At 40.7% G+C, this 24375-nt stretch overlaps 1 protein-coding gene across 1 annotated transcript in view; it reads right to left on the bottom strand.

Annotated features, from left to right (window-relative positions):
* The window catches only part of LOC126119508 (discoidin domain-containing receptor 2-like), a 306612-nt gene extending 292080 nt beyond the window's left edge, over window positions 1–14532 (bottom strand). Inside the window, exon 1 of the mRNA XM_049915069.1 lies at window positions 13821–14532. The gene's annotated coding sequence lies outside the window, so the exon portion shown is untranslated. The remainder of the gene's footprint in view (window positions 1–13820) is intronic.
* Window positions 14533–24375: the final 9843 nt, after the last annotated feature.

Here is a 24375-nt window from a genome sequence, read left to right as displayed (position 1 = left end):
TTAGCCTTAAGCCCAATGTATGTAAATGCTTATTTCAATATTAGAAATAAAAGGTAATCATATCAGTTTGAAAAGCTTATGAAGGTATTACAGGGTCGGTTGTGATCAGAAATAACTGTTAGGAAAAAAATCGATACGTTGCACCGTTTCCGAAGTAATTATTATTGAAGTTATTCAATAAGGCCGTTGCGCTCGTAAATTCAAGCGCCCACCCAGAGACGGTGTCGCGGGACGTGTTCTTAGTTTGGTTTCCTAAAACCGAACAAGGGAGAGCGATACAAAATTTGGGTATGGGACCGTAGTAATGATCTACCCCGAACCGAAGGCTAAACAGTCTCGTGCGCTGTCATCTACACAATGAGAACGACTAACTGTATCTGGCGGAGCGTCTAAACTAGCGCGCGCAACGGCATGATAGGCTAACTTCAGTGATGATTAATTCAAGGCGCAACGTATCGGATTTTTTCTCAATAATTGTCTTTCAGCACAACCTACCCTGCAACACCCTTACAACATTTGCAGTGTTTCCGATCACCCGAAATAATCTTGAAACCCGACATAAATAGCCGTGAAATAATACACATGTTATATGCAGAAAAAACATATTCTTGTGTAAGAATCTACTTTACATTCTTCAATTGCATTATTCGTCCATGATATAACATACAGGTACAGGCTTAGAAGACAATAATAACAAACATCGATAGTATAGCTAAATCGGAAATTTAGCAGCTTTACTGAAACATGCAGGTTCTCTGAAATCGTTAACTCTGTACAAAGGTGTACCAGAAACGAACGATTAAATATGGAAGGGCGATAGTGCACACCAATGACCAACAACAACTTTTGTTGTGCGGTCTGAAAGGTCAGTGTAACACCAAGCACGGAACTTCAAAGAAACTGAAAATGTGAAAAACAAGTGCCAGCAAGACTTTTCGATAACAGACTTCTTTATCCACATCTGCATATGTACTACAAGCTACCTTACGTAGTGTGGCAGGAGGCATTTTGTACACCACCGTTACATTTCTCCGTTCGCTCCAGCTGCGAATAGTATACAGGAAGAACGGCTCTAGAAAAGTATCTGTATGAGTTCGAATCTCTTTCATTTACCTTCTAGGTCTTTTGCGAGATGTACGTGGATACTAGCCGTTTGTATGCTATCTCCTCTAGAAACGTACACTAAACAGCCAGAACATCATGACCGCCAACCCACTACTGATATAAACCCGTCCAGACGATAGCAGCATCACTGGCGAGGAAGGGCTGCTAGAGACATACACGGTGAATATTGTGTCAGTGAGAGTTCTGTCTGTGTGAAGAATGGGGAAGGTGCACGATCTATCTGAGTTTGAACGAGGGCGAATTGTAACTGCACGACTTGTCGGGTGTCTAGGAGAGCTGTGGTGAGTGTCTCAACACGTGGCGAAACCAAGGGAAAACCACGTCCAGATGTCGTGGGTTTGTGTGGCAATCATTACAGAAGTCTGACGTCGTAGGCTGCACAGACTGATAGAACAGGACTTGCGGCGAACTGTGGCGGAACTAAAATCAGACTTTAATGCTAGGCAGAGTACTAGTGTGTCTGAGCAAAAAATTGCACCGAAAAATTCTAACGATTTGCCTACACTGCCGACGACCCATTCATGTGCCATTATTACCAACACGACGTCAGCAGCTACGACTCAACGCTCTAGGCGTTAGTGCAGTGGCAGAGCGTTGCAATGTCTGATGAATCCCGATACCTTCTTCGTCATGCCGATGGGAAGGCGCGAATCCGTCGTGCTCCAGGGGAACAGATCCTCGGCACCTGTACTGAGGGATGGAAATAAGCTGGCGGCAGCTCCGTTACACTCTGGGGAACACCAAGTGGGGATCCATGGATCCAGTGGAGCTCGTGAAAGGTAACATGGCGGCCAAGGTGTATCGTACAGCGGTTGCAGTCTACGTACACCCATTCATGATAATCATGTTTCGCGTTGGCAGAGGCGTTTTTCAGTAAGATATAGCGCGATGACACAAAACAAAGAGTTTGATGGAGTGGTTTAACGAACGCAGAGGCGAGTTTCAATTGATGTGCTAGCCTCCCAACTCGCCAGATTTGAACCCCATCGAACAAATCTGTAATGTGATTGAGTGTGGCGTCAGAGCTCGTCGCTCCCACCCCGTCCTGCCTGGAATACATGAGAATCAGATGACTTGTGTGTACAGATGTGGTGGCAAACCCCTCCAGCTACCCATCAAGGCCTCATTACTTCCATGCCACGACTCATCGCCGCTGTCATCCATGCCAAAGATGGACATACTGTCTATTAGGTAAATGGTCCTAATGTTCTGCCTGATAGTGTACATCTTACAGTGAAGGACAGTGCCTCTCTCTTAGCACTTGCTACACAACTAAAGAAACCTGCTGCTCTTCTTTGAAGCTTCTCCGTTTCCTGAAAAGGATGGCCGGCAGAACTAATACTAAAGTGTCGGTCGAACGAGAATTTTGTTAGATACTTATTCTTGCTCAACTATTGCTATTGGCATGACTATTTTCAATGATTACTCGACAGTAACATAATAAAAAATAAACGCTGTTTTAGACTATCTGTGTTCAATACGCCAAATTTGTAGAACACATTTTCAAAAGATGAACCATATCGGTTGTGGCAAAACGGTCTGCTTCCAGGAAACGCATTGATTATACCACCATTTAGGCTCCAACAGCAAGTTTACGGAACCAGGGGATACAGAAGAGTCAAAAGCAGCAATCGATATCCTCACTGAATTAAGTGGAAAGCAATAAGCGATGAACGCCTTGACCGAACGCTACCAAACTGATACACCAGCATTTCTATGACTGTAGGGTATGTTGATTAAAATTTCATTCCTATTCGAGATTATTTTGAGGACTTTCAGTTCATAAAAAACCTGTTCCTACAGAAGCCGTATGGTGTGAGTACATGTTGGCCTTCAGGTGTACCGAAATGTAGCACAACCACTAATTTTTGGGTATTGTAGGCCCAACAGTGTAACTGTGTAGTATTGGTTGAAGCCATAGGCAGTCGGCGAGAAGTCGGCGAGCAGTCTTAAAGACTGGTCCAAGTAGTTTCTCAACCACCAGGCAGCACAAGTGCTATAAGAAAAAGGACTAGAAGAGATACGTCGGCACAACAAATCAGCTTCTATCCCATATAAATATATGTAGCTTTTTAGCAGAGATATTCATTCCCCTACTACGATTCAGTGGGTGGGGGATGTGGGGGGGGAGGGGAGAAGGTATACGGGAGCTATCGCTGCATGATGGGTCAGCAAGCAGCCACCACTACAATTGTAGGTCAACACCACTGCACCATTTTCCACTACCAAGCCCTGTTTCTTGTACTTGGTGCCTATTCACTGGTGGGTCACTTCGGGCTCACTCCAGCGGCACCCCAACTGCTGCCTAGAGGACAGTACGTCGTGACACCCTTCTACATGGGTGTGGGCGCCCTGCGGGTCGCCGAGATGAGATTCCCCAATTGGAGGCTAGCATCCTCTACAAGTGCTCTGAGCCGTCATCTGTGCCACCGACACCACCCGCAAGCAGCTTCGGCACGCCCAAGTAGGTCATGTGCTGGCAAGCAAGCATCATTGTGAGCTGCAGACGTTGGAGCCTACCATCTGAGCGTTAGCCAACACTTTGCGGCACTCGCTACTACGACGAAAGGAGCGAGGCAGCCACACCGTGGCATATGAGTGTAGCCACTCGAGATGTAATTAAGTAAAAAAGACTTTTAATGTTGTTTTCTAAGCTTCCATCGGCCTACTTCTCGCCACGACACTCCACTACCACTTAGACCTATGAAGAAATGGCCTGCCAACCACAGGATCCATTTCATAACCTTACCGGAAATTTTCAAATGGAAAATCGCAATCCACATGCCCAGAGAAAGTGCAGATGCAGCCGTTGCCATCTTTCAGACTTTAAGAAGCGTGGAATCATTCTCAAGTGGCACATAGGAGCGTCATGCCGACTGATTGTAGAGAAAGTTCGCCGTAATGAAATAACTGCAGAACGCATTGGACGACGACTATTAGACTGACTGACAAAGTAGTTGGCGAATTTTATTGATATTGACTGATAAATAGACGGACAGAACTGGCGACATCCACACGAGTAGCCATGAGTCGTGTGCTACTGACACAGGAAGCAGCAGGAAACAGACTACCATGTTGTAGAGACAAGCTGTAATTTGAGTGGCGTTTTGTGTTGTCCAGCAGTGAGTCATATTTCCGTTTTTGGGAAAACCAACCGATGTAGAATCGCGTGGTATTGAAAGCAAGTCTCAGGACGAAGAGAGAATGAACACTGCTGCTGTCAATAGCAAAACCCATGAGTGTATGGAACACACTTGTTTCCAGACAAGGTGCTGATTGTCGATATTAGTAATATTGTGACTATACAAACATAAACACATGTAAGAAATCACGCGAAATGGAGTAATTACTCTTTAAGAAGCCACTGAGGACTCGAAGCCCCTTATACCAAAATACTCAAATCATATCAATGAAAATCGGAATTTTGTCGGCGGAGCTGAGGTTCACTCTTCATAGGACGTTAGGTGAGTAATTTGGAAATTAAGAAAATGATACTGGCAGTAGGAAAGATTGAGTCGACGTTAGCGATACATGGATAGTTCAAATGATATGTGCATTATCTGTGAAAACGAAGATAGTGCACTCGATTCCTAGTCTGCACACTCCTTTTGATGTAAAACAAGTCTCTCCTTTGCCTTCCCCCCCCCCCCCTGCCCCTCCTTCCCCCCGCCACATTCCACAATACTGCGTCTATGGTATTTTGAGTTCATTTTCTTTAATTTCTGAAGCAACAGAGGAAACATGATGTCGCTCTGTGGGTGTGTTTAGTGCATTACAGTTCGCTTACTGTCGAATATTTCCGTGACTTCCCGTATTTACGACCAGCTGTTGTTGTATGCCTCTCTTTCAATTGAATCGTGCATGCTGTGACGTTGGCCTAAGAGAGGGCATCCAAACAGCCAATACCACTAAGATTGCCTCTTCCGGTGTAACACGCCGACCCAACAGAGTCAAAGCAAAAGTCCAGGTATAAGAAGAAGAAGTGCTCGCTGCCACGTAGCAGAACACTACGGCGACGCCAGTTCGCTCTTAATCCTGTGACGGATGAGACAAACATGATCTAATAACTTCAGTGGTATAGATTTTGATTTTTTTTGCTGACTTATCTTATTCTTTTGAAGAGGTTGTTGATGAGTTAATGTGGGACATATTTGTCTGTACCACGTCGACTGCCTAGCGTAGATTAAGGATAAGTGATACTCCAAAACACTGTTCCAAACGAAACAGAGTGTGTTTCTTTACTAATGAACGTTAATAATCTACAGTGGTATTAACAATATGACAAGATACTGATATTTGAAGGCATGTATCAATGTATTTTAAAACAACAAGCGTACAAATGACATCGCTCGTGTGAAACTATAGTTTGACCTCTTCTCACATGAGATCCAGTGAACCACGGATTCCATATTCTTAGATTTGAGTAAAACGTTTGACACTGTGGACTGTTAACGAAGGTAAAAACATACGGAATAGATTCCCAGGTATGTGAGTAGATCGAACACTTCTTAAGTAACAGAACCCAGTATGCAGAATGAAATTTTCACTCTGCAGCAGAGTGTGCGCTTTTATGAAACTTCCTGGCAAATTCAAACTGTGTGCTGGACAGACACTTGAAATCGGGACCTCTGCTTTTCGTAAGCATGCGTTCTAACGACTGAGCTACCCCCAGCACAACAGCTTTACTGCCGCCAGTCTCCTACCTTCCAAACTTCACATATGGTTTCCTGCGAAACTCGCAGAACTAGCACTTCTGGAAGAAATGATACTGCGGAAACATGGCTTTGCCACACTCTGGGGGATGTTCCCAGAACTAAATTTTCACTCTTCATTGGCGTGTGCGTTGATATGAAACTTCCCGGCAGATTAAAACCGTGTACCACACTTCGCAGGAACAGAGTATGGCTGGGCATTTTTGTTGGAGACTGATGTGACAGCGTGTCTGCAGTATTGGTGAGAACTATTCATTTATTTGCGATTATTTGAAGCGGTTGCTCACACACAAGGTTTCCCATTCGTTCATTAACATGGTATTCGTATCCCTCGGTTGATTTTCATCATCTTCGTGTGCTAAATATGCGATGAATTTAGTATCTATGCGTATGATGTTTCAAAAGTTGATTTTCATCCGCTTCGTATGCTAAATATGCGATGAACTTAGTACCTATGCGCATGATGTTTCAAACGTTCCTGGTCTTTGTGAACTCATCAGGCTTAAAGCTAGTTTCGGAATCATGTTAGGGTCATTTACTGTGAAACACTATGCAGTAATTCGCTCACTCTCTACTTCAGTTTAGCTCATTCTCTGGTTGTCTTGACGTCGTTCTAGGATATCTATTTCTTGGTTACTGCTAGTAGTTTCAGTTTTAATATCTTTTGAGCAACACATTATTGAAATGATTCTGAACCGTACTGCTAACAGTTATTTTCTGTTCATATTTGCCTATTGCAGTTACAGAGAGAAGCCTCTTCACTCATTGCACAGCGCTCGAGTATAAGCTGATCACCATTACACATACGTAAATTTGAAAGGTTCTACGAGGGATTTTCATATTTATTTGCTGTAAATTATTCATACTATGCCTGCCAAATGCCACGTTGCACGATATATGTAAGTGTGAAGTGCGCATTTAATTTCCTTTTTCATTATCTAAGTCAGATAGCGGTAAAAATTGATTGGCTATCTCAGGAAATTTATTATAACGAGACATAGTTTCAGTGACTCGAATACCCTCTTTCAAATTCTGAAGGTGACAGGGGTAAAATACAGGGAGCGAAAGGGTATTTACAATTTGTACAGAAACCAGATGGCAGTTATAAGAGTTGAGAGACATGAAAGGGAAGCAGTGGTTGGGAAGGGAGTGAGACAGGGTTGTAGCCTCTCCCCGATGCTATTCAATCTGTATATAGAGCAAGCAGTAAAGGAAACAAAAGAAAAGTTCGGAGTAGGTATTAAAATCCATGGAGAAGAAATAAAAACTTTGAGGTTCGCCTATGACATTGTAATTCTGTCAGAGACAGAAAAGGACTTGGAAGACTTGGAAGAGCAGTTGAACGGAATGGGCAGTCTCTTGAAAGGAGGGTATAAGATGAACTTCAACAAAAGCAGAACAAGGATAATGGAATGTAGTCGAATTAAGTCGGGTGATGCTGAGGGAATTAGATTAGGAAATGAGACACCTAAATTAGTAAAGGAGTTTTGGTATTTGGGGAGTAAAATAACTGATGATGGTCCAAGTAGAGAGGATATAAAATGTAGAATGTCAATGGCAAGGAAAGCGTTTCTGAAGAAGAGCAATTTGTTAACATCGAGTATAGATTTAAGTGCAGGAAGTCGTTTCTGAAAGTATTTCTATGGAGTGTAGCCATGTATGGAAGTGAAACATGGACGATAAATAATTTAGACGAGAAGAGAATAGAAGCTTTCGAAATTTGGTGCTACAGAAGAATGCTGAAGATTAGATGGGTAGATCACATAACTAATGAGGAGTTATTGAATAGAATTGGGGAGAAGAGGAGTTTGTGGCACAACTTGACCAGAGGAAGGGATCGGTTGGTAGGACATGTTCTGACGCATCAAGGAATCACCAATTTAGTATTGGAGGGCAGCGTGGAGGGTAAAAATCGTAGAGGGAGACCAAGAGATGAATACACTAAGCAGATTCAGAAGGATGTAGGCTGCAGTAAGTACTGTGAGATGAAGAAGCTTGCACAGGATAGAGTAGTATGGAGAGCTCCATCAAACCAGTCTCAGGACTGAAGACCACAACAACAACAACAACAACAACATAGTTTCAGTCAGGGCTTAATGGCTCTACTTGTACTAGTAGTTGACATAGAGTAATCACGTTACGAGCGGGTGTTATTAGTAACAGAAAAGGCATCTGTTAGAGTAACCACCTTACGAGCGGGTGTTATTAGTAACAGAAAAGGCATCTGTTTAGAGAAAATAAACGTTAATTCTGATATCCAAAGTAATCACACTTTGAAATGTATGGATTGTTTTCATAATTTTGTTTCTTTTTTGTATGGTCCATGTATACCGAACATGTATATGTATCGATCTACCCAGTCTTTTTCAGCAGTATTACACTCATAAATGAACAGATCGGAAGCTTTTTCTTTGTTGTTTTCTACTTGATAGATTACAGTCTAGAGCTCGATATATATTTTCCTCAAAGCAGTATGTCGTTTGATAACAATTTGAGATCGCTGGAAATGTACTGTCGAACAGACTAGCAAATAATCTTGAATGATTAATGTTCCGCAGCTTCCAGATATTTATTAAAGAACATCTTCCGCGTACCATGAGATGCATTACAAACGTTTATTTACCAAAATCGGCTTTCGAGCTAATACCCATCGTCAGCGATATATTAAGTAAATCTATAACAGAGACATACATCTTAGTTAATACGATAGGATCTAAAACATTTCCTCTAGCAAAATGTACAGGCTGTTATGCGTGTTACTGGTGTCAAATTTTAGGCAACGTCTATGATAACGTTTCACATAACTATCACATAAACTGGCGGGTCAAAGGGTCTAGTTCCATTTCTTCAACTCTGGTATACTTTGAAAAACTGTAAGCCGTAGTACCATACCACGCGAGTAGAGGAGCAAAAACCCGTGACGCAGCCCACGACACTGTATCAGTGAGCTGAGCCAGTTACTTTTTTCCTCCTCTAGCTCGAAGCGACATACGTACCTAAAAACAAACAAAAAATATAATAACCAGATAACTTTTTCATGGTTATTATTAAAATTTAAAGGTTAGTCTTTGCACAGATAGTCCGTTATAATTAGTTATTAAATTGTTGGCGAGGTTATTCTGTAGAAAGCGAAGCGCTGACTCTAGTTTTTTAAACAGAATTTCATTTTCCAGTTTAGCGCTTTATTTCAGGGGCCACTGCGGAAGCGCCTTTTGCAGGCACAGTTGACAACAGGACTCGCCTCTGCCGTTTTGATTGCCAGGGCCCGACAGAGCGACCTCTCTGCTCTCCTGTGAAATCGCGGCCCTCTGAAATGGAGTCTCGCCTCAAAGGAGATATCAAACGGCCGCCCGCGCAGACCACGTACATTCGTCCGCGCCGCCGTTTGATCAACGGCTGAGCTCGTAATTACGTTAAACGCGACGTGGATTCCGCGGTTTGGCGGTATTCGGAAGATTAAAAAACGGAAGGAAATTGGTACTGGCAAACCCTGAGGCTGAAAAAGTACTGATTCTCCAGTCCGTTGTAATACAAAGGAATCTCGTTTGAAAAAATCACTTTGGTTAATTTAAATCTATTCTGTCACCGAAACGAAGTAGACTGTTATTACGCGAGAGGCACAAAATTAGCACTCGTTTACGACCTACTTTTTGCGAGGTATCGACAGTACTCGACTAGTATCTCTACGTGTTTCACGTTCGACGCTGATGTATTAGATAATTTCAAAGGAATGGTAGTTTCTATGAATGACGTGTTTTTACTTGGCCGTTATCTTCTAATTCTGCCAGAACCGCCGACTGAATTTACTATGCTTTTTCTTCCGTTCCTCTAACTATTCCTGCCGGTCTCCTTTTTAAGCTTCTGTGTGACACCGTGCTTCGTTACTGGTGCTTCAAACGACAGAGAATGTATTATATTTTATTCCGTAATCTTGATGCCTTGTAAATATTCCACAGTTTCTTCTAATCGGCTATTTTCTATATTGTATGATATTTCAGTGAACCTATTATTACCTGTTCTGTAAACATGTCATAATATTTCGACTGCTATTGGCGCACGGTATGTGAACTTTCCAATATTTTTATTATGGGTCCAATAGCTATTTCGTGTGGTCTTACACACTTTTCACAAAAGGATACGGGAGCAAATGTTATTACAATTAGAAAAAAATAGATGTCGAAAGTTGTCTTGGTCAATCGCACTTTATGGGATCACAGAAGAGATTACAAACAACATATCTGGGCCGACTAGTTGTGCTTCACTGTATGGGTCAGCGAGTAAATTTACATGAAATCTGATGAACAACTTCAGAACGCTTCTTAGAATCTGATACAGAACTTCGTTAACAATATATCGGTTGGCGAAATGATTAACCTTTTGCGAACTACGATTTCAATCTCGGAATCCACTGGGGAAATACTCTCAGTTACGTTTTTGGTTCTGAGAACAGCTGTAACTAATCTGAATGCAATCGAGTGACTCGCAATACTTTACTGAATGGCTGAATGAGGGAGGTTTTAGTTTATGATTCCAAACTCAAACAAGTCTAACCTGTAATATCTAAGGCCTTAAGCAGTGTTCATTCTTTTACAGATTGTCTTCGAGAGCTACAGGCACGAATTGGAGTAAATTACGTGAAAATGTTTTTTAATCTGAAAATTCGTATGTTATTGGAGTCAGAAATCTGCTCATCAGCGGTCGTCACACTTAAATGACGGCGGAGGTGGCGCTAAGACGTCGTGTGATACCGCCATACCAATCTTGTCTCAAGAATTCATAACGTCAAACAAAACATTCTGCAGAAGAAGTGTATTCCCCCCCCCCCCCAAAAAAAAAATCGTTCAACCTCTCAGCAAGTTGTTCCACTCCCTAGTTGAAAACATACGTGGGTTTTAAACTACTAAATGACCAGTCGCATGTTTAGGAACAGCTTCCTATTTTACCATAATGTCGTCACGCTAATATACGTCGTATTATAGGATCATCCACAGCGAAAGTATTTTACACCGTGAAGACAATTTAGCAAAGAAAAATTCTTGTGCGTATTACCTAGTGCAAACTAACTTTATATAGAATTGTGTACTGGTCATCGGTTTCTCTCGAACCTATTCTCTCAAGTGTACCATACGTTCCTTTGTGATCTAATATTCCCAGCATTTCTTCACTTCACACAACGAACATCCATTTAATGGTGATCAGCCTTTTTTTAACGCTTATCAAATATTTTCAGTTTGATCTCCAGATTCATCACCATCATGGTTCACTTACACCAACTGATGTACTCCACATGATTTTCCTCACTTCTTGGTGCGTATTCGATACCAATATCTTACTTTCGTATCGAATGTTTGTTTTTGCAAAAATTAGTCTCGGTTGGTTGAAACGCGATGTCATTTTATAAATTATCTCTAACTGAAAAGCGAAGTGTTTTGTGCATATAGATCGACGTTTAGGTGCTTGGAGTATGAATAACTTACATATTCATCAGTAATCGCACTGTGAATATAAAGGCATCACGAAATACGGAACTAAGTATCGCGTATATCCCTGTTGTTTTTTGCGATATGGAACTGATACGCACTCAGTGCGACGTGTTTCCCTAGACGTATTATTACGGATGATATTACTCGACTGACTGCATTTTCAAACTCGTGAAAATGCAGAGGATGCGAAGGCAAAAGCGCAAAAGGCGACGGGTGGAATGGGGTGACGGGGGACGAGTAAGATAGAGAGATGTACGTGATATTAGAAAATGTACTTACGTGAGAGGCGGTCAAACGTACGTCTCCAATTCCGATTTATTTAAGTCGTAAACCCGTGAACGGGATGAACAGTGGTGGATATCTGCTAAGGACGGCTGAACGTAGCCGTTGATCGACATTGGAAACATCAGCATTACTAATGTTAATTAGGTGCTTTAGTAATAGAGGCGGAACACTTTCTCAAGAGATAAACTCGCCTACGAGGTTCTTTCACATGCACACACTTGCCCTGTGCGTATTAAATATACCATCTCCGCTTAACCGAAACTGCACGGAGAACTCCCAACAACAAACACAGTCTACTTTTATATTTATGAGCGAAAAAATAATACATAAAGCTTAAAACATTTAAACAGTAGGGGATACAGTTTTCTCGACGTGTTGGCTTAACAAGAACTGTGTTTTCACAGAAATAAATTTATAAATAATTTTACCATTTCCATAGAAACTGTCAAAATAAATTTAGTAAAATGTAATTGGTGATTATTATTTCGCCAAATAATTGTCTAATTATACATTAAGTGCTATGGAATGCATTAATTGTATTGATAAAATTCTGAATAAAAGTAATGCCATTAAAATTCTTTTAAAAATGCTATCGGTCCCTCTCATACATTCATGTTTCTCTCTCTCTCTCTCTCTCTCTGTCTGTCTGTCTCTCTCTCTCTCTCTCTCTCTCTCTCTCTCTCTCTCTCTCTCTTTCTCTCCCGCTTGGCTCCTTCACAGGCCCAGCGTCTTCACAAATCTTAGCTCATCTGCGGTCTGAAACATTGCTTCCCTCAGCATTTCTCCAAAGAAAAATATGCTATCGAGTATCCGCTGTGCTCGCTTTCACAAAGTCAGAAACATATACGGCCCGTACAAACTTCACATTGTACGCTGCTTTACTTACAAAGTTGTAGGATGTAACTTGTTAGAGACAAAATACAGCAGTGTCCTTGGTAGAGGGATTCTAGACTGTATTTTCTACTATGCTACCTTGCTACTTGTGTGTAAATACTGTTAACAAAGAAAGCTCTGTCATGATCCTCCAACATTACCATAGGACCTGAGGAACAATTCGGCCTTACCGTATCAATGTACGATGAGGTATGGAGATACGTAAAATTCTACTCGTGTTTTGGGGATTCTTTGGACCCAGATTGAGAGATGGTAATCAACTGAGGTTAAAATATTTATTAAAATATTATGATATGGTTCTAATAGGAGTCGTCGTGAATGACACAAGACCTCAGGAACAGTATGATAGACATTAAGAAATAAAAAATGCTACTGAAGTAAATCGTGCCTTTAAGACTGGTGGTTAACTCTGAAAAACGTATGCAACAGTCAGAACATTAGAGGAGATAAACGAAGGTCTATCGTTTCTGAAGGTGAGTGCTGAACGGTGATAAACCACAAAATGTCCTTGTTGTGCAACCTGCAATATCACTACAGTCTCTTACGATACTTCATTTCACACTTGTGCTTTTTAAAAATCAGAGGACCAGATATGGGTTCGCACTTTGCGAGCAGAGATCATCTTTGCAAATAGTAGCTTACCTTTAAGTATTTAGTATCAACCGCGGCTGAATAGTTGGTTTGTAGGTTACATCTGAAAACATAGACTTGTAATTGTTTACGCGATAAATATGCGTCAAAACGTGCACTCGCTAGTAAAGCATTGAAACGATGTCTAGGGAAAGCCTCGTCATCTTGTTTACTACACGGTAAAAACATTCTTTTGGATACATATGATAACTGTAACATTGTAACATTTATGAAGTAAACTGTGATACATACAAGGAACGCAAATAACGTTACATCGTATCTTAAATCTCAACTGGTTCGTCCTCAGCGCACGATCAGTTCGTGCCTGGGACGAAGTGACCCTTGGAGTCCTACGCACGTGTGAATATAGCTAAGAGAAAAGCACTCACGAAAATGGGAAAGAATTCCGTATATCAGTTCGCGCATTGTTTTTGGATGATATACAAGGGAGATGAAATATTCATTTCAAATAAGGGTAGAAAATGTCATATACAGTAGCTATGTAATCAACTGGTGTGCCTTATTTACATGCTGTTCCTTGCACGTTATTTAGGCTGCACGGTATAGGAAATCTACAGTAAAATTGAAAAAAAATTATTGGAAATAAAATGATTAAAAATTTTTATATGAAAATTGAGTAATGAAAAAAGTTATGACTTCCTTCTACGCAGAATTTTTTTCTGAAACTTACCAACTACTGGTTGATGGTTGAGAAAGTCCAGATGCTACCACCGTTTTACTTCCACATTTCTAAATCGACCATCTAATGAGACCTTATTCTCTTTCTGTGCCTGTGTCATGTTTGCAATTCTTTGAAGAAGCAAAGGTAGAAGAGATCATAACTGTCAAGGCTTAGTTACATATCGTTACTGTATTCTTTTTTTTCCTCAGCAGTCCTACGCCAAGATGCTTTCAGATTAGAAGCAGAAGTTTTGAATAAAACCCGCTAAAAGCAGTATATCCTTATAGTGTTGTAGCACACGACTGGCAATGTTCAAAGTAACTAGCCATCGTTCACTGAATTTGTACTTCGTATTAATGTGTATATGTTCGGAAATGGCATAATCTGAAGAGTGTGTGGCGATGTCTGGATGAAGCAATTTATGTTGTGGCGGCTTTCGGATAGCGGTCCGCTGATGTCACAGTTTATGCTACTGCTCGGCAGATGGAATCTGATTTATGGCACAGTAAATCTACACATGATAGTTGATAGTTTGTCCGTTCAAGGTTTCACCAGAACTTGAAAAGAGATTGACTAGAAAAAAACAAAGCCAAGCGCGGTCAGTGTTACGACTACCAGCACTCGGCGAATATCGGTTCAGATATAGTCGGATGCGTTCCGCGCCGGCCACGGCCGCAACGTTGGCGACAGCGGGAGATCGCGCCGTCCGTCGCGGGTGGCGGCTGCGCGCTCACTGACCGAGGCCGCCGGGGTGGCCGCCACCCGCCGAGCGCTGGTTCCCCCAGACGCCGCTAGAAGCCGCCAGTGTCACTTCAGAGACCTCGACTGTCTGGCGCGGCTTGTTGCCCCGCGGATAGCAGACTCTGCAGCGTCACAGGAAGGACATAGTGCAGTGGGACACAGCTCGTTACCGAAATATTGTAACTGCATTCATAAAAGGTTACTAGTATAGTGGAAAACGTTTATAGATCACTTCTACCTAGGCTACGAGGTTTCGAAAAAGAAGTGTATATATGTTATGAACTCTCCTTTGCTTTTTATCTCCACCAACAAAACCTAAACTCATTATCCCCATCCGAGAAGTCTATAGTCTAGGACAAACCATTCTCTCCATCCCCTCCCACTGCTGAGGATAGTCCCTTGGTGACTATAGCTTTACAAAATAAGAAAACATTCAAGGCAAAATCTATTAGGTTGTTGGGTCACGTCATGTTCCTCTTCAATTTCTTCTACACGATCGACTTTTCTAACCTTCCACTGCGATCTTCAGGATCACCCAGTGTCCACCACTAGCTGCAGACTCATTGTGTAGAAGAAGTTGAAGAAGAACTCGACGCATCCAGCCTAACAATCTAAAAGATTATGGCTCTGTAAGTCTATCTTTGTACAAGATGACTGCGGACATCGGCTGACCAGTATAAAATCTAAAATTCATGTTGGATTCCTCCTTCACATTGGTTAGGGGGCCTGAAGACAACGTAGTGAATCGCCGAATCTCATCGTATAAGCATATTACATTAAAAATACAGACGGCTCAAAGTGCCTCTAACTGCACATTAAAAAAAATGGTTGAAATGGCTCTGAGCACTATGGGACTTAACTTTTGAGGTCGTCAGTCCCCTATAACATAAACCTAACTAACGTAAGGACGTCACACACACCCATGCCCGAGGCAGGATTCGTACCTGCGACCGCAGCGGTCTCGCGCTTCCTGACTGTAGCGCCTAGAACCACTCGCCCACCACGGCCGATGCACATTTTAAAAGATTTTACCTTCAATGACTACGGCTACTACAGACTGCTGACTTAAATAATACGTTCATACATTCTAACGTACTCAAACTAAGAAATTTCCGTAGGTGCGCCGATCTGTTTTTCCCCATATTGCAACTGCCATCACACGATCAGATGCACTTTATATTCAACAGCCTACCCACTTTTCGTTTAATCTACCTGCTCTGACGTTGTACCCTCCCAGCTTTGATAACATGGCAGCATCTAAAATTTTCCCCCATATGATTCCTAACCACACACGGTACACATCCGTTCTGTCCACCGTATCTTTTCCCTTATCCCGTATCTTTTCCCTTACCCCTGACCTCCTCTTCACCCAACAAATTCCAGCCGCGCGGGATTAGCCGAGCGGTGTGAGGCGTGGCAGTCATGGACTGTGCGGCTGGTCCCGGCGGAGGTTCGAGTCCTCCCTCGGGCATGGGTGTGTGTGTTTGTCCTTCGGATAATTTAGGGACAGATAACCTTAGCAGTTAAGTCCCATAAGATTTCACACACATTTGAACATTTTGAACAAATTCCATTTTACTGTGTCGTTCAGGTTTATGTAGGTTGAGCTCATTCATGGTTGGTTGATTGACATGTCTGATGAGTTACCTATAACTCAAAAACTGCGATCGCTGTTTACGTGAATCTCACTGCATTTGCTCGTATACAGTAACAGAGCTCACGTGTCCACCGCATTTCGGAGGTCAAGGAATTACTTGTAGAAGAAATGAACTTTGTTATATTCTCTTAGTCGTTTAAAATTTAAATCTTACCTTTTCAATCGTAAGTTAGACTTCTCTCTATACATAGGCAATTCTAACATCAAAATCTCAGTAACTGAAAATTATTAATGTGTGTCATTAACAAAAAAAGATTCTATTTTCCGGGTATCTGCATTTCATGCCTCTTCTGACATCCCAGACAGTAGTAGTTTATTATATTTGTTCATTCCGCTACTCGTAGCATTACGGAATACTCATTCGCGACACCAATTATTAGCGTTCGCATTCTCAGCAAAATGTAACCGTAGTTTTACACAATTTTATCATAGAACAATATTTTCGGTTAGTGACCTGTCTTTTCCTCTCCTATGGGACGCGAACTTCCCCTCACATGCAGTCTCATGATCTACCACACATGCACAGCCTAATACCAACATTCCATCTATTCAATACTGGCCCATATACACACACAGTCCTACCTAAACCTCTCCTAAGCCCTAACCTTGTCCAAATTCCTGTCCCACAGGTACCAAGAGCCCTGACATCAGCGTCCCCATATGTCATAAAACAACACACATGGTTTTCAGCTTACGAAATATTTCATCATCACTCTTTTTGTAAGTTTTAAATGCAAAACCTATCAATTTGTGTATTCTTCAGTTGAGGGACAGCAAACTTGACCGGTCCCAGGCCGTCCGTGCCCGTGTTTGTTGAGGGTATGAAAGAGCAATAAAGAAAGAAATATTTGCTTTCCTGAATCCTAAGTGTTTTTCTTGCCTTACATGCTTACTACTAAATCAACTTAAAAACTTTCGCTGGCCATTAAATATTGATCGGCTGGCTTTGCAAAAGTCAAATGGAGAAATCCAAGGGAAGTACAGATGGAAGATTAGAGATTAATGTAACGTCGATTACCAGGTCGTAAAAGACAGATCACGAGATTAGATATTACAAGGATGAGAAAGTTAATTGCTCCCAACTTTTTAAAGGAAAGCAACATAGAACAGGCCTAATATATATATTCTGAAATCATCTGTAACTTCATTCTGGTAGTTAGAAAGCGATTTATAATTTATTGCTGCAGAATGCTGGTAGACAGTGTAAACCATTGCGCCACCTCGCTCGATCAAGGAAAACTAGAGGTCGTTATCTTCCCACTGCGGAGCGATCAAAGAAACGGTTGTTAGACTCTTATATAAAACCTGCTTCCTGTTTACTTTAATCTACGTGTTAGATTAAATGTTCGCCTCACCATGCTATAGATGGGCTGGGCCTATGATTCATAGGCACACGTCGCTTACTATACAAATATGGTATTAAATATATTAAATCCACTGTAAAAACCAGATAGGTGCGGTACAAAGAATAACCATGTCGTATGCGGCTCTGGAAAACACAAGTTAATACGTTTTTCAATTTCATTTATGCAAAGAACACGTCGGCGCAACCACCTAACACCTTCGAGTAAGTTATTTAAAGGTATTTTGGAAAAATAACGGCGCAGAGGCACAATAAACGGCTTTAAATTTAGTTTCAGTTCAACTTCCTTGACATTACATCCTAAAAGCACTGTTTCTCAATATCATACCATAAAAATCGCATCTTTTTTCGCTGAGGTCTGATGTGTATGCCTCGTCCAATATTTATTTTCCATTGCCAAAAACGTTGACTAAAGTCATCATAGTATCAACCACACAACAACCGATTGTCTTACAATTTCACCCTCGAGTGCAAAACATAACACAATTACTAACAAGGAAAACTCGTGTGATTTCACGGGTACTCGACACTGTGATCCCATGATTACAAGGCGATGAGGCCCCAGACGTACATACCACCTCTTTGCTCAACAGAAGCACCACATGTTATGACTCTTGAGCCCCGTTTTAGAATTTCTGACACTTGACTTCCTTTATTGTAACATAGTTCACACCCGTTTATTTGTTGTTCTCATTTTTGTGAGACGTCTATGCGGCATCTCACCTGCTCACGTTATTCATCACATTTACTTGCGACAGTAATGTATTCTTACCACGTAACTCATCTCTATAATCAATGCGTAGCATCAAAACTGTCAAGACTACATAAAGAGAAGAAACATTATAATGACCGGACGGGCAGTTCATAATTTTGTGAAAAAAAGGGGCATTAGAGAGATTTGAACACTGATCTCTCACTTTGGAGTCCAACGCCGTAACCACATAACCACGACACAGTGGTTCTTGTATTTATATGTTGCATGTCTTGAGCTTGGTCCGTTCACTTTTTCTATGTTGCCTCTCTTTTCACAGTTCAATATAACTCCTTCCTGTTTTCATTCTTGATCAGTGTTCAGTTTTTGACAGGCTAGTCAAAGGGCCATTTTACCACTAAATCTGAGGGGGTGCTATAGGGAGTTTCCCTTGCAAGAAACCACCGCACATGATCCCCAAACGTATTATTTAACATCGAGGCAACGGGAATTTTTATAGGGGGCCTGAGTCGTGAAACCAGCGTGGCTATAAAATATGAGCTATGGCCGCCTCACTGTTAGTGTTCCATACAGCAAGCGCAACAAACGTTAATGATGACAACGTTTTAATTAAACAGCTTGCACCAAACGAATGAACAAAGAATGGCTTGAATTATATGTACTTTCGATAAAGAAGCCGTAAGATATGTGACAGTTATAGAATGAGCTGTTATGGAATCTGAAGTTGCACATTTAAGGAACCATCGCACAATCGTCTGAGGAGATTTGGATTAATTATGGAAAACATGAATCAATATGACCAAACATGAATCTGAATAACACACCAGGCAAATATATACACAATGGAACAAGTCTAAGAGCAAATAATTTTGTATGTGGTATCCCAATATGTACACACGTGCTTAGGTTCGTTGGTTTTGCTCTGCATCGAACAGTCTCCCCACAAACTCGTCATAAAATTTACGATCTGATGTTTTTTGCACAGTCGTACTGCGCCAGTAAGTGGACTACACTTGTCAGTATAGTCTTCCCGTTTTGCGTCCGTGTGTTTATACTTCAACACCTGAGGTACTGTCCATGGGAAAATGAACACTGATGGCTTCTTCTTGCCACATGTACTCGGAGGTACTAACCAACGTAAAAACGTACGATTTGTAATGGCCATGCTTGTTAGTCTGAAAATGACGTCAACACTGATGTAACCGTCATACATGAATGAATCATGTTGTTCAGTATACCATCTTAACATACCGATAGAAATATTTGCACTTATAATCGTTACACCTGGCGTCTCCGCCATCTCCATTAATGAAAATTTGTACTTACACACTGTTGGATGTCCAACGTATTATCTGTGATTTCAGCGCAGATGAACTTCAAGAATCAATGTCATCTTAATTATCTTATTACCTCTAGTTATGTATGAAAGTACAAAACTTGGCTCCTCACGAGTACCATAGTTACAGGAAGATTGCTATAAGCGATGCAGGCGCTGCTGTGTCATGAGAGGTTTTAAGGCTAAATAGTCTGGTATCTCCCTTTCCTGAATTTTACCAAACATCCATATTATAATGTAATGGTTAAATGTCCCACCGGCGGTGAAACCATCTGTGGTCGAGCAAATCCATGGATAAGAGGACGAGGAATGCCATTGGCTAATTCTTTTTCTAAGTAATCATCCCAGCGTGTGCCTTAGATATTGTAAGGGAACAATAAAAAATAGCTTGATTCAACTTCAGATCCATAACAACACCATCATTTCACCTTGTACCCGTATTCATAACTGCCAAAAGTTTCCCTTACACATCTGAGCTCATAGATTCACAAATACATCTGCTGAGTTAAAGGCTTTGTCACCATTACGGACTACGTAATTCCAAACAAGAGGACTTGGTCTTTGCTGCAAAACACAAGGTTCTTGAGGGGTCTACTTGTCTCTCCAAATGATTTCTTGCTCATCTCAAAAACAATATTAATTAAAAGGTGGATTTGAAACAGAAACAAAAGAACGATGATGAAACATTTCAAGGAAATTTAATTAAAGGAGAGAGTACCTGGTCACTATATCATAAAAGACTTGAAGAACACTTAAGTTGAAGTATAAAAGCGGATAAAGTCAACAAGGAATGGAACAATATAAGGAAAGCACTAATTAAACAGCAAAAGAATCATGTGGTACAAGGAAGAAAAGTTTTTTTTTTTTTCAAAAGGAGCCTGCAATACTGGGATGATGAAATACATAGTCTATTTTGTGATAAGAAGCATGCCTACTTATAAATGTGAATTACCCAGATGTTCAAGAGCTGAGACTAGATTATAAAAAGGAAATCAGATCGAGTCAAGAGGAAAGTCATACAAGCCGAAAAAGTTAGTTAAGAAAAGTATATTATAGATACTGAACATGACGTTAGGGTAGAACAAGACAAAGCGTACAAAATAATGGATCATTTAAACAAAGAATATACGGACAGTCTGAAAATGAACACAATTTCTGAATCTAATTGGTTACAATACTATAAAACAGTCTGGACGAATGTGCAAGATATACAGTGGCTCTGCCTGAACGAGATAGGAATATGCATTCAATAAGGTTAGAGGAGCTACAGGAAGCAGTAACGTCTGGCAAGAACAGAAAGACTCCAGGCTGTGACAAAATTAATACAGAATTGATAAAATGTGCAGCAAATATTGCGTAAATAAGAATACTCGATTTATACGAATATGTGCTGGCGTAGTAGTTCTACACCTGAAGAGTGGAATATAGCCTAGATATCAGCAGATATAAAAAGGAAACAGAAATGAATATAAGAACTACAGAGATATTAGCTTACAGAATTCATACTACAATTGTATGCCCTAATTTTAGGAAAACGACTGTCTCCAATTACTGTATCTGTACTGTCGTACAACCATCATGCTTTTCAAAAGGTAGATCATGCTCGGATTATATCTTCACCACGACACAACCAACAGAAACCGTGTATTCAGCTTAACAACTTACACTGCCTTCATTGACTACGAAAAGGCGTTTGTTAAAACAAGTTGAAACAAACTGTGAGAAATATGAAGAAACAAAGGGATTCTGTCTCACAACCGCTTGGCAGGGATTAAACATGAGTAACAAAATACGTATAAAAATAGCAAACAGCAGCGATAATATAGCTGAAGTAAACCATTGAATTACACAACTATGTCCTCTCTCACTCATTGTCATGTGAGTTGGGCCGCCCATTGGGTACACCATTCGTCGGGTGCAATTGTTTCAATTTGACGCCACTTTGGCGACTTGCGCGTCGATGGGGATGAAATGATGATTAGGACAACACAACACAACACCCAGTCCCTAAGCGGAGAAAATCTCCGACCCGGCCGGGAATCCAACCCGGGCTCTTAAGGTTGACATTCTGTCGCGCTAACCGGGGGCCGACTATCAACCACTTATTTTCATATATATATATATATATATATATATATATATATATATGTGTGTGTGTGTGTGTGTGTGTGTGTGTGTGTGTGTGTGTGACAGAATGTCAATCTTAATTTATATATATGAAAATAAGTGGGTGATAATCCGCCCCCGGTAGATGAGCGGTTAGCGCGACAGAATGTCAATCTTAAGGGCCCGGGTTGGATTCCCGGCCGGGTCGGAGATATATATATATATATATATATGTACGATATACGATGTAGCTAACACTTCACCGCAGGCAATAAAACATTTTAAAATTAGCGATGTGGACCTTAGAACAATACTTTTTGCTGGCCGCCAGGTAATTATTGGTCAGAATGAAAATGACTTACTAGAAGCTGTCTTTAACTTAAGTAAAAAAGGCGGGGAACACAGTCTGAAAGTCCCCATCACAAAGACAAAGTCAGCGGCATTTTTAGGACACCAGGCCATGCTAGTTAGATTGAAATTGACAACGAGCTCTTAGAGCGGGTTAACACAAAGATGCAGTATTACATACAGGGAAAAAAATGAAATAGAAAATAAGCTAGACCTATTTAACTGTTACTGCGGAACTTTACACAGAACACTAGAAAAAAAAGTCCATAGAGATTCTTTACTAAATTTCTATCAGGTTATGGCTGTATCAGCACTGCTCTACGTATGCGAAAACTGGACTCTTAAGAAAAGAGATGAAAAGAGAATAGAATTTCGTGAAATGAATTTCCTTAGATACGTGGCTTGATATACTATGACGGATAAAAAGACAAATGATGACATCCAAGCTCAATACGTAAAACATAACTGGCAAAATAAAACATCAGTTACGACAGAAATAACATAAGAGAATAATCCATATGCCAGGTGCAAGAATAGCTAAAATAGCGTACAGCGTACTAGCATTAACATTAATTGGGTTCACGGTAGCTTTTTAATTGTTAATATTTGATAAAGAAAATGTATTAGGTAGACTCCTAAAAGCTGGATTGTCCCCGTTGCTAAAAAAAGCCGATTAGGCCCAACTCTCATGGCTTACTCATAGTTCCTCACACCACTGGAGTTCTTCAGTAGCAGATGGCGTCACCAGTCTCACTGTCTATGTATCGAACATGGGCACCTCTTCCTGCTCTTCACTATAGCATTCTAAATTGTGGCACACGAAAGCGAGATACTCATGTTAACTGAAGCGCCGCAGTGGAATGATAGAATCAGTAAATAAAATGCCCAAAATAAGGTGACGACCCCTATATACCCTTCGTTGTTTTCTTTTCAGAATTATTTTATAACAAAATTTTAATTTTGAAAATAAGTAGGGTCATATTATTATGTTATTTAATATGTAGCCTCTACATTTCGTTGTTTTTCTCTATGCAGTAAACCTATACATTTTCTCACATCAAAAACAGAACTCTAATGAAGCGTTTGAGTTACTTATTTAACTTCAGTAATTAAGAAATGGCTTTTAATTACACATTCCATAAATGTAAATTCTTCATTGACTGATTTCTTTGGAGTCTTAGCACAAAATAAAAAATTACTACATTACTTAAATATATCAATGAAAATGTGGTACCAAGTTTCTGTTACAGCGTTAATCAAATCTTACTTGCCACGCTTTCACAATGATAATATTCATTACCATTGATTATTTTAATATAAACAACCAACACAATGAGGTTGATTTCAAAATAATCCTTGCAGATAATAAAACACTTTACTGAAATTAGCTTGTTTCCACACATAACAAAACTCAATACATTTCAGATTCTGCATCACACAGAATTTCATTTGTTCCTCCTGAAATAAGGTTTTATAGATAGTAGAGGTAGTCATTATTTAAATCGCAATTTATGGCACCACTGAAAACAAAGGTAAACATTACACTCAATTTTTTTAGCGACTTGAACACCGTCTGATAGAAATTCATATGAACACTCTTTAGCTACCATATCATTAGATAAATACATAATGTGATTTACAATGCCTTAAAATGCTGGTCATTGGCATGCATGACACGTGTATGTGTACATTATACATGGGATATTTAATTTTCATTTCATTTTACTATGACTTACCGTTGTCCACCACAACTCTTTCATGAAGCTCTTACAACTATATGGTCATTATTTTCTGTTACTAACCATTCTTGCCCAAGTGACATACATGTATTGTCATAGTTTGCAAATAATTGGTTATGGAATTTACGTCATTTGGATATAAATTAACATTCCTTAGTTAAGTTATCCCCCCATGAACCATGGACCTTGCCGTTGGTGGGGAGGATTGCGTGCCAAGCGATACAGATAGCTGTACCGTAGGTACAACCACAACGGAGGGGTATCTCTTGAGAGCCCAGACAAACGTGTAGTTCCTGAAGTGGGGCAGCCGCCTTTTCAGTAGTTGCAAGGGCAACAGTCTGGATGATTGACTGATCTGGCCTTGTAACACTAACCAAAACGGCCTTGCTGTGCTGGTACTGCGAACGGCTGAAAGCAAGGGGAAACTACGGCCGAATTTTTCCCGAGGGCAGGTAGCTTTCCTGTATGATTAAATGATGATGGTGTCCTCTTGGGTAAAACATTCCGGAGGTAAAATAGTCCCCCATTCGGATCTCCGGGCAGGGACTACTCAACAGGATGT

The sequence above is a fragment of the Schistocerca cancellata genome, chromosome 1, assembly GCF_023864275.1.
Source record: "Schistocerca cancellata isolate TAMUIC-IGC-003103 chromosome 1, iqSchCanc2.1, whole genome shotgun sequence".
Taxonomy (NCBI): Eukaryota; Metazoa; Arthropoda; class Insecta; order Orthoptera; family Acrididae; genus Schistocerca; species Schistocerca cancellata.
Note: the sequence above shows the minus strand (reverse complement) of the source record. Positions and strands in the feature narration are given on the sequence as shown.